We start from the raw sequence: 12,776 nt of genomic DNA on the forward strand, positions 1-12,776 counted from the left end.
CCAAAATATATTTTAGTGTCAAGAAACTCAGAGTTTTTCACATGTGTATAAATTATAAACTGATTTCAGAATCTACAGAACAGAAAATAGTAACTTTGGTTTTCCTGTTGTTTTGTACAATAATAATAATAATAAGAGAACACTTCGAGTTTGGGATTTTGTAACTACTCTACAGGACATACTTGTAACAGCCAAATGGGTTCATAATCAGGAAATTGGCAGGGCTGGTAAGGCCCAGAGAATTAAAAGTGTAAATGTAAAAGTTAACATGGAGAGATATTTAGCACAAAAGAATATGGATGTTTCATTTAATTTTCTTTCCATATGTATTTTTCAGATCCCTTTCTTGCACCAGTTTCTCTGTATTGGCCTATAGCAGGTATTGCTGCAGGGACTCTAGCGTTGCCTAATATAAGTCCTTAATTTTCAGGTGAAGACACTTGGGCCCAGGAGGGTGAAAAGACACCCATAAGTGGGGAGATGATCTGGCCCGGTCCAGTGACTTTGCCATCCCACTAGCAGGGCTGGAAGCTGCTGAAACAGAAGCGTTGGAAGACCACATAGCCCCAAAACACAATTTGAGTTTGTGGTGAGGTAGATAAGAATAATTCTTAGAGATTTAGTAAAGTTTAGGTAGAGAAGGCTGACTTCTACCCATGGTATATTTGATAAAAATCCATCCAAAAGGCATTTAGTATCACATAGTTCATGAGAGAAAACATAGAAAAGATATCATAAAGGAGGGTAAGAAAGCCAGCCATTAGATGAAAAATATGAGTGTCTTTTAACTGTTTATTTTAAAAATTATTAGGTTTTATGCTCCACATGCTCACGTGCTACTTTATTTTTTTTTTTTGTACACACACACACGCAATGGAAATGGCCTAAGGACCTCATATGCCCTTTAGTTTCACCCAAAATCTGAAAATCAGGTTTTGAAGTCATTTATTTCAGGTCATAAAATTTATTCCACATTTTAAAACTTTTCTCTGTCTCTTCTAGAGTTCTTATTATGATTTTTTATTGAAGGGCTTTAATTGGCTATATTCTTTTTTTTGTTTTATTAGCATTGATTTTACTTTCTACAGAAACATATTATTATATAATATTTTCAAATGCTAATTTGATTATGTTTCTGTTTGGTAGGAGATTCAATACATTACTCCAGAAAAACCTGGCAGCAAATTCCTCATTCATTGGCAACCTGAAATGTAAATTTATTGGGCAAAAATAATAATAACTTATCAGATCTTTAGTCTTGGGTCTAATTGCAAGGTGCTTGTAGTCCAACCAGCTGGGATCTGATCAAATATAAGGAAAAAGGCCCATTTACTAATAGAGATTGCAACAGTGAATAGGAAAGAAAAAGTAGGCTGCAAAACAGAGCACCCTAAGAGAAAAGTGTATGATATATTCATGGTGGTGGAGGGGGGAGAGAAATAGTAACTTTTAGACATATTGTAAAATGTTAATTGTATGCAGAACAATATATTTTTTAGTATAGGGAAGTATGAATGGAAACAGCATGTTAGCATGTTACTAGCTTGCATTTAATGTAGGGAAAAATTTAACTAGATAATTTAACTATATAATTAATATCTATCAAATGCAATTTACGTGTCAGACATCATGCAATTTGTTATTTCACATAATAATTATCAAAATGCAGTACATTACCAAGGACTGAAAATAATCAATAGTTGAAGAATAATAGTTTAATGAAAAGACTAGGGTAATTGAATCATACAGAGGTAATCAGAGAAGAAAAACTTCATGGAGAATTTTAAGTAGTAATTTGATGGAAGAAGATAAAAATAGTCTTCTAAAGAGAAAATGTCGGGAAATATAGAATGAAGTAATTCAAAATTTGATAAGCAAAGATTTTGTTTGAGTAAGGAGAGGGTAATTAGATATGGCAGATGTAATGTAGAATGTGATCCAGAGCAGGGAGTCTCATGGTCGTAAGGGCAAACTGCAGGTACTCCTGACAGACCTTGAACAGCTGCAGAAAACAAGTTCCTTTTTGAGTTTTACTGGTCAAACACTATTTGTATTTGTAGATTTACATATTTGTTAAAATATCAAGTTTCTTGCATACCTGAGGACCTAAGGAAGGAGCAAAGGGCCAGCCTCCTCTGCCTGGATATGCAGGCAAGAAACAGAGTATGGCCAGGGTCCTAGGGCAGGAGCCAAGTGCTGCTCCAGAAACAGGCAAGGAGCAGGACAAAAACACCCCTTCCTCGCAGGTGGCCCACCATAACCACTACCACAGGCATGGATGCTGCAAAAGCAGCTCAACACCACAGCAGTAGCTACAGCTACCGTGCAGGCAGCCCGCCAGACACCCAACTGCAGTGACACAAAGAACGTCACAAGTGGAAACTGGAAAAAGAAGAGGACGTCTCTCTCCTCAAAGCCCACTCCAGTGTAACAGAAGAAGCATTTCTCTATCACGCCCATGCTTTACTTCCAATCTTAGTAATTTCTGTCTTCTCTCTTTTTTTCTTGGTCTGTCTAGGTAAAGGTTTGCAAATTTCGTTTTTTTTTTTTAAAGAATGAAAAATGACTATTAAGCAGTCTACAAAGCATAGTTGATGTAAATATTTTAATCGAACCTTAACTTTACATAATTTTCTTAGGGTATAATAATCTTTATATATATTGTGTAACTTGATAAGTATGTAACTATCATTCATTTCCTTTGATAGACTTTGTTATGGGAGATTGAAATCAAGCTCAAAACTCACTTCTCAAAAACTAAAAATATAACAATAAATGCTTCTTACAATTTCCTCCTAAGCAAATTATTGAATTATGCTTCTTACAATTTCCTCCTAAGCAAATTATTAGGAGTTATTAAAAGTTGGTATTCATTTAAAAATAGCCTATTACTATAGTTTATTGAGGTCTTTGTTTAACCTCTCTAATAGATCTCTTGAGACTGTTACACAACACTGAAAAACTACTACTGCACACAGGCACATGCTCATTGTTTGAATTCCCATGAAAATATAAAATCATGACCAAAATGGCAAGGTTGATTTAACATTATATGTAATCACACTACATCAAAAATTAAGAAAGAAATTAAAGAAAATGATACAATTATCTTAGTAGGTGGAGAAAAACTTCTCCATCCATTAATGATAATTCTTAGGAAGTTCAGAGTGGAAGGAAATGTTCTTAACCTGGAAAATACTTTTTACTAAAAACCTATGCCAAACATCATGATTAAAGATTAAATAGTAGAAATACTCCCTTTAAAATAAAGACAGCCACCTTCTGGGAGTGAGGTTTCACAGGCAGTGAAAAAGCTTCCCCCAGGAAGCCTGCCCACCACCCACCAATAAGGAAGGATCCAGAGCCAGCTGTCTGCTGGGACTGGACCAGGAGGCCCCACACCACTTCTGAGGAGGTGGTCCACAGCAGCCACCACCACAGCTTCTCCTGCTGCAAACACAGCTAGTCACCACAGTAGCAGCCATGACCACCATGCAGGTGGCCTGCTGCATATTCAACTGCATTGACACAAGGAGAGTTATCAGAGGAGCCTGGAAAAAGAGGAGGAAGTCTTCCTCCTCAAAGTCCACTCCAGAGTTATAGAAGAAGCAACTGGTCTATCAGATGACCAGACATCAATAAGAGATACTAGAAGCCTCCCCCCAAAAAAGAAAAGAAAATACCACACCACCAAAAGAATATAGTAATTCTTAAGTACCAGACCCTACAGAGCAGGCAACCCTTGAAATAACTGAAAAGGAATTCCAAGTAACTATCTTAAGGATACTCAATGAAATAAGAGAAGACTCAGTTAGACACAATGAAATGATAAAAAATAGCCAGAATATGAAGGAAGAAATTTACAAAGAGATTAATACCTTAAAAAAAATCCTGGAACTGAAGGATTCATTAAGTGAAATAAAAAACACAACTGAGAGCTTAAGCAGCAGATTAGAATAAGCAAAAGAATCTCTGATCTTGAAGATGGTCTTTATGAAATAACCTAAGCAGACCAAAAAAAGAAAAAAAAGGAAAAAATTTTTTTTAAATGAAGAAGGTTTTAAATTTTAAAAAAAAGAGAACTAGCTGACAACCTTAAGAGCACAAACATACAAATCATGGGTGTTCCGGAAGGGTAGGAGAAAAGTAAACGCACTGAAAATCTATTCAGTGAAATAATAAAGAAAAACTTCCTAGATATAGGGAGAAACACAGGCCTTCAGATCCAGGAAGCTCAAAGATCCCCCAAACCAATTCAACACAAAAAGATCCTCTCCAAGACACACTAGAGTCAAGCAGGCAAGGCTTAAAGACGAAGACAGAACCCTAAAAGAAGCAAGAGAAAAGCACCAAGTCACTTATAAGGGAGCCCCAATCAGACTAACAGCAGATTTCTCAACTGAAACTCTACAGGTGAGAGAAAATTGGGATGACATATTCAAAATACTAAAAGAAAAAAACTGCCAGCCAAGAATACTATATCTGACAAGGCCATCCTTCAGAAATGAGGGAATAATAGCGTACTTCACAGACATGGCCAGCTCTGCAAGAAATTCTTAAGGGAGTCCTGCATCTAGAATCCAAAAAACAATAATCACCACCACAAACACACAAGAAAGAAACCCTCTGGTAAAACACAAATGAAATGAGAAAGAAAACAAACAGAATCTTATCCCCTCGAAAAACAAACATTGAAGATGAATAATAAAAGGGGGAGAAAGCAACAAAAGATATTTAAATCACAAACAAAAAGGAATAAAATGACAGGAGTAAGAAAATACCTTTCAATAACAGCCCTGAATGGGCCTAGGCAAGGAGCCATGGGCTGCAGCCCCCCTTTACACAGAAGCAGGCAAGAGAGCACACCGTGGTTCTAGGCAAGGAGCTGAGGGCCACAGCCCCTTCCACCTGGAAGCAGGCAAAAGAACACACTGAAAACACCACTTCCACATGGGTGAACCACAACCACTGCCACAGCCATGGCTGCTGAAAAATCAGCTTAATGCCACAGTAGCAGCTCTATGGCTAGCCCTATAAGAAATGTTCAAGGAAGTCCTGCACCTGGAATCCAAAAAATGATAATCGCTACCGCAAATACACAAGAAAGAGAAAAACCCATTGGTAGAGGTAAAATGCAAATGAAAAAGAGAAAAACTGAATTTTACCACCACAAAAAGCAATACTGAGAATGTAATAATGCTCCTACTTTATTTCTGATTTTGGTAATTTTGGTTTTCTCTCTCTTTTCTTGGTCAGTGTAGATAAAGATTTGCAAATTTTGTTGATCTTCTTAAATAATTAACTTTGGTTTTATAGATTTTCTCTATTGTTTTTAAATTCCCTATTTCATATATTTCAGTTGCAATCTTTGCTATTTCCTGCTTATATTGGCTTTTTGTTTAGTTTGCTGTATTTTTCTCTGTTTCCTTAAAGTAGAAGTTTACATTACTGATTTGAAATTTTTCTTATTTTTATTTTTATTTTATTAATACTTAAAAAAATATTCTATGATGTTGTTGCAGAGCAGTTGGGAGGGAGGGGGAGAAGGGAAAGGGGAAGGAAATGGGATGGAAGAAGTAGGAAGGAGGAGGGGTGGGATTGAGGCCTGTGGCACCCCCCCCCATTCCCACAGGGGAGACTGGAGGCCTTCCAGCGGTAGCTTGATCATTGCTGGGCTGGGTACAGATATGAGCTGGGTGTGGCAAAAGTCCTTACCTACCACCACTCCAGCTTGGGAACCCAGAGACCTTCTTGCTGTGGCTTGGTGGTCATCACTGGGCTGGTTACGCATGTTGGGGGGTGTGGCTGAGACATTCAGCCCCCCACCACCCTGGCTAGGGGGAGCCCAGGGCACTTCCTGTGGCAGCTCAGTGGTTGTCACGGAGCTGGTTGCTAGTGTCAAGGGGGCATGAACCAAGGCCCAAGACCCCCCACCACCACAGCTCAGGAAAGCCTGGGGCACTTCCTGCTGTGGCTCAGTGGTCATTGCTGGGCTGGTTGCACATGTTGGGGGAGGCAAGACTGAGGCCCAAAGCCCCCCGCCTTGGGACTGGTTGCAGGTGTCAGTGGGCATGGCTGAGGCCCCTGGCCCTTCCCACTTTCTGGCTTGGTAGCCCAGGGGACTTCTGGTCCTTCTAGGTGTTATAGGTGTTCTTTGGTGAAATGAGACCTTCACAAGTTAATATCAAAGTTTGTCTCTGTTGTGGGTACTCTGTTTTTTCTTTCAGTTCTGTATTGGATTATTAGCAAATAATAATCACTTAAACTCTGCACTGGAACTAATTTGTTGTCCTTTGCTTACTTCTAAAGTGGGGGAACTTCCTGGGGGTACCAGTACTTGAGCTGTGTGGTTGAGCTAAACTGCAGCTTTGCTGCTGATTTCCTAGGGAAGGCTTTTTGTGCAACTCAGGTTTTAGTGGTTGACTTTGTAGGTATTTCTGGGTTTAGTGAAATCCGGTACACCTGGGCTGTGTGGAAACACTGGTTTGGGCCCAAGTCTTTTCATCAAACTGCACCCCATGCAATTCTATATTCCTGAACAGTCTCTTCTGAGTGGTCCTATGCTGACTGGGAGGCAGATCAGCTGTCCTTGCTGTGCCACAGTGTTCCCCTGGTGGGCCCATCTCCCCCACCACCCATGCTGCAAACACTTCCCAGGGAGTGGGCTGTGCTTTGCTCCCTGGCAATGACTCATTGGCCTCTGAGTGGCTCCTTTTTTTTTTTTGGTTATTGTGGCTCTCAGTCCTATGTGGGTCCAGGGGAACCCTATTAGTGGTATTGCTGGCCTGGGGGCTACCAAGGCCCTCTTCTCCCCTGACACCTCCAAGCAACTTCATCTGGCTTTTGCTAGCTCCTGCTCCATGCACTCAGCAGCTCCAGCCTGGAGGCAGCCAGGATTCAAAACAGTTGGAGAGGTTTATTTCTTTCTCTCATTGTGGCTTCTCTGGCCTTAATGCACTCCATAGGTCCCTCCTCCTCTTCCCTTGAGCTCTAGCAGCCCGAGATTGGCTGTCATTGCTTTTTTAGAAGTGTAAATTAGTTGGTTTGTGGGAAAGAGTGATGGTGGGGACCGTCTATTCTGCCGTCTTGACTGGAAGTCTCTTATTTTTAATATAGGTATTTACAAGTATAAATTTTCCTGTAAGCACTGTATATGCTCTGCATCCTATAAATTTTGATATGTTGTGTTTGATCTTTATCTCAAATTACTCTCTAATTTCACTGTGATTTTTCTATTTATCCATTGTTTAATTAGGAGAGTGTTGTTTAATTTCTACATATATGTTAGTTTTATAAATTTCTTCCTGCTATTGTGATCAGAGAACATATTTTCCATGAACTTTTTGAAGTACCTTTATATTTATAATCTGTTTTATTGATTTTTTATGCAATTTATGTTGCTAAACTTAGATATTTAATTTCTGTTCTTGACTTCTTTTCTTTTCATTGAATGGATTTGTTGATTTGCTTAGAAATTAATTTGCCTTTGAAACATTTGTTCATCTTCCTCTGTTGAAGTTAATTTGATATTTGCATTTTTTGGAAGACTTTAGAGAGCTATCTCAAATAATTGTAGAGATTATAAAGTGAAATATGTACATTGTAATAAGTTTTACATCTCCAGTTTTTGTGAAAATTTAAAGCCCTACTTTCTACAAAGTATTTTGTTAATCATCTGTTATTCAGTTTATGTATTTGTTATTTGAAAAATAAATGTGCATATCCTTAAAAAATTTATAAATGTAAATGGATTAAACTCCGCACTCAAAAGACACAGACTGACTGATTGGATTAAAAAGCTAGACCCAACTATTGGTTGGCTTCAAGAGACCCACCTCACCTGTAAAGATAAACACACTAATAGTGAAGGGATGGAAAAAAGATATACCACACAAATGGAAACCAAAAATGAGCAGGAGTAGCTATTCTTGTATTGTGTAAAATAGACTTTAAACCAAAAACCAGAAAGAGAGACAAAGATGGTCACTTTATAATGATCAGGGGATCTATCCAGCAAGAAGACATAACAATCAAAAATATATATGTACCCAGCACTAGAGCATCCAGACATATAAAGCAAACACTATTAAACCTAAAGAAAGAGCTAGACCCTAATAGAATAATAGCAAGGGACCTCCACCCCCTCTCTCAGGATTAGACAGATCATTTAGGCAACAAATCAACACAGAAACACAGGATTTAAACTATGCTTTAGACCAATTGGAGCTTGCAGATATATATAGAACATTTCATCCAACAACTATAGAATATACATTGTTCTCATCAACACGTAGAACATTCTCCAGGGTAGACCACATATTAGATCACAAATCAAGCCTTAGAAAATATAAAATAATTGAAATCATCTCAAGCATCTTTTCAGAGCACAACAGATTAAAACTAGAAATTAATAACAAGTGAAACTCAGGACACTATACAAACACTTGGAAATTAAACAACAGTCTCCTGAATGACTTATGCATCCGAGAAGAAATTAAACAGGAAATCAAATAATCAAAAATGAATGAAAATGAAGACACATTATATTGAAATCTGTGGGACAAGGCAAAAGCACTGCTAAGGAGGAAGTTTATTGCAATTAATGCTTAAATAAAAAAAAAAAAGAAAGCTTTCAAATAAACAACCTAGCCCTCCAAAAACAAGAAAAAGAAGAATAATCCAATCCAAAAGTTAGTAGACAGAAAGAATAATTAAGATCAGAGCAGAACTAAATGAAATAGAGACCTAAAAAATGATACAAAAGATCAATGAAATAAAAAGTTGGCTTTTTGAGAAGATAAACAAAATAGACAAATTATTAGCTAGGTTAACAACAACAACAAAAAGACCCAATAACAAAAAATAAAATAAAAAAAGGAGACATTACAAACAATACCACAAAAGTAAAGAGAGTCATTAGAGACTATTACAAACAACTATATGCCAACAAACTTGAAAACCTTGAGAAAATGGATAAATTTCTGGATACATACAAACTACCAAGATTGAACCAAGAAGAAACAGAAAACCTGAACAGACCTATAACAAGCAAAATTGAAGCAGTGATCAGCAGTCTCCCAAAAATGAAAAGTCCATTACTGGATTGCTTTACTGCTAAATTCTACCAGACCTTTAAAGAGGAATTAGTGCCAGTTCTCTTCAAATTATTCCAAAAAATTGAAACAGAGGTCACTGTCTCAAACATTCTCTGAGGGCAGCGTCACCCTGAAAACAAAACCAGACAAAGATACAACAAAAAAAGAAAATTACAGGTCAATATCTTTGGTGAGCATAGACACAAAAATCCTCAACAAAATACTAGCAATCAGAATATAGCAGCACATCAAAAAAATTGTTCACAAGATTAAGTGGGATTCATCCCAGGGAGACAAGGATGGTTCAACATACACATCAACAAATGTGATATACCACATCAACAAAATCGAGGACAAAAACCTATGATTATCTCAATAGATGCATTTGACAAAATTCAATATCCCTTCATGATAGACTCTCAGCAATTAGACATAGAAGGAAAGTATCTCAACATGATATAAGCCATATATGACAAACTTACCACCAACATTATTCAAAGTACATCCTTAAGTACAGGAACAAGACAAGGATGCCCACTATTACCACTCCTATTTAACATAGTGTTAGAAATGCTAGCAAGAGCATCAGACAAGAGAAAGAAATAAAGGGCATCCAGATTGGAAAAGATGAAGTCAAAATGTCCCTGTTTGAAGATGACATGATCAGATATACAGAAAAGCCTAAAGTTTCTATAAGAAAATATTTAGAGCTGATAAATAATTTCAGTAATGCTGCAGGATACAAAATCAACACTCCCAAATCAGTAGCATTTTTATTCTCCAATAACAAACTAACAGTAAAAGAAATCCAGAAAAAAAGCCCATTTACAACAGTCACCAAAAAAAGAAAATACCTAGGAATAAAGTTAACCAAGGATGTGGAAGATCTCTACAATGAGAACTATAGAAACATGGAAATTAAGGACGACACAAAAAGGTGGGAAGACATTTCATGCTCTTGGATTGGAAGAATCAACATTGTGAAAATGTCTGTACTACCCAAAGTGATCTACAGATGCAATGCAATCCCCATCAAATTACCAATAACATTCTTCACAGAAATAGAAAAAACAATCCTAACATTCACATGAAACAAAAAGACCCAGACTGGCAAAAGCAATTATGAGCAAGATAAATAAATAAAGCCGGAGGCATAATGCAACCCATATTAATCCATTTCTGTTGCTTATAGAAAAATAATTTAAACTGAATGATTTATAAGAAAGTGAAATGTATTGCTTACAGTTTCTAAGGCTGGGAAGTGCAAAGTCCAAGGAACACATTTGCTGGTGGTGACAATGACCCCTCACATTGCAAGATGGTGGAAGCAGAGAGAGCAGAGAGAGAGAGACTAATCTCCTTATTCACTCTCTTTAAAGCCCTTAGAACAAAGCCCATGACCACCATTTTTAATCCATTCATTATGGCATGATCCTGCAATCTAATCACTTCTTCAAGGCCCCACCTTTCAATTACCATACAGGATTTACCACCCTCTTAACACTGTCACAGTGGGGGACAAGTTTGGGGGAACACTAAATCCAAGGCACTACCTGACTTCAAATTATACTACAAAGCTATGATAACCAGAACAGCATGGTACTGGCATAAAAACATACACTAGGACCAATGGAACACAACAGAGAACTCAGAAATCAACCCACAGACTTACAGCCAACAGATCTTTGATAAAAGCAAAAGAATACACATTGGGGAAAAGACTGTCTCTTTAATTAATGGTATTGGGAAAATTGGAAATCCATTCATAGAAGGATGAAACTAGACCTGTATCTTTCATCATATATCAAAATCAACTAAAAATGGATTAAGACTGAAGTATAAAACCCGAAACTATAAAGCTACTAAAGGAAAACAGGCGAAACACTTCAGGAAATAAGACTGGGCAAAGACTTTATGTATAAAACCCCCAAAGCACGAACAACAAAAGAAAAAATAAATAAATGGATTACATCAAACTAAAAACCTTCTGTACAGCAAAGGAAACAATCTACAGAGTGAAATGACAACTTGTGGAATGGGAGAAAATGTTTGTACACTATATATCTGACAAGGGATTAATTTCCAGAATATACAAAGAACTCAAACAACTACACAGTAAAAAACCAAATAATCCAATTAAAAAATGGGCAAAGGAGCTGAACAGACATTTTTTGAAGGAAGATATACAAATGGCCAACAGGTACTTGACAAAATGCTCAATATCACTAATCATCAGGAAAATGTAAATCAAAACCACACTGAGATATCATCTCACCCCAGTCAGACTATTATCAAAAAGGCTGAGAAAAACAAAATCTGGTGAGGATATGAAGAAAAGGGAACTCTTCTCACTTTTGGTGGGACTGTGAATTAGTACAGCCACTATGGAAAACAGTATGGAGGTTTCTAAAACAACTACAGACAAATCTGTCATAAGATCCATCCATCTCACTTCTGGGTATATACCCAAAGGAATGGAAATCATCATGTCGAAGAGATACCTGCACTCCCATGTTCATTGCAGCTCTGTTTACAATAGCCAAGATATGGAACCAACCTAAATGTCCATCAACAGATGACTGGGTAAGGAAAATGTGGTTTATATACACTATGGAATACTACTCAGTCACAAAAAATAATAAAATCCTGCCATTGACAGTAACATGGATGAGCTTGGAGAAAACTATGTTAAGTGAAATAAGCCAGGCACAGAGGGGAAAATACTTCATGTCCTCAGTCATAAGTGGAAGCTAAGAGAGAAGGAAGGGAGGAAAGAAAGACCACAGTGGTGTGTTGGACTTGTAGAGGGTGAGAAAAGACCAAGGGTTGCAGGGGCAGGGGTGGGGAGGGAGGGAGAGGGGCATTGGGGAGAAGTTGGATGGGGGACATAGGTAATAATTGCAATTTGAGGTGGGGGGCATGCTGATAGCATTGATTTGCTCACCTCATCTTGGGCACTGGTGCTGATGGTCAGCTCTTGCTCATGAATATGTATATTCAATAAATAAAAGAAAAATGAAACCAAAACAGTACAGATGCCCACCACATGAAGTTTTTCTTTTTTCTTCTCTCTCTCTTTCTTGCTCTCCCAGTCTCTTGCTCGCTCTCTCTTTTTCATTATTGTATTAGAGGTCTGAGACTGCCTAGGAAGACAAGAAAACAAAAAATGTATTGGAATATGGAAGGAAGACATATTCATCTTTATTTATAGACGGTATAATTACACAGAAAATCCCCAACAACATACAGATAAACTATTAGAATTAACAAGAAGGCTTAGCAACAATACTGGATATAAGAACAACATGTAAAACCCAACTGCTCATCTATACACAAGGAAAATGATTAGAAAACATATGGAAAAGATGCCATTTACAAGAGGAATAAAAATACTAATGCTCTATTAATAAATCAAATAAAGAAGTGCAACACCTCAATGAAGAAAATTTAGAAAACTTTATTTGAAGATGTTCATGAAGACCTAACTAAATGAAGAGAGAGATCATGTTTATGGGTAGGAGGACACAGTAGCCTATTCTTTTCAAATTTGCTATTCTTTTCAAATAGATATATAATCAAATGCAAATCCAATAAAAATCCCAAACATTAATTTCCATGCAATTAGACAACCTGTTTCTAAAATGTATGTGGAAGAACAAAGGGCCAAGAATAGTGAAGACG

Source organism: Cynocephalus volans, chromosome 13 (assembly GCF_027409185.1).
Source record: "Cynocephalus volans isolate mCynVol1 chromosome 13, mCynVol1.pri, whole genome shotgun sequence".
Taxonomy (NCBI): domain Eukaryota; kingdom Metazoa; phylum Chordata; class Mammalia; order Dermoptera; family Cynocephalidae; genus Cynocephalus; species Cynocephalus volans.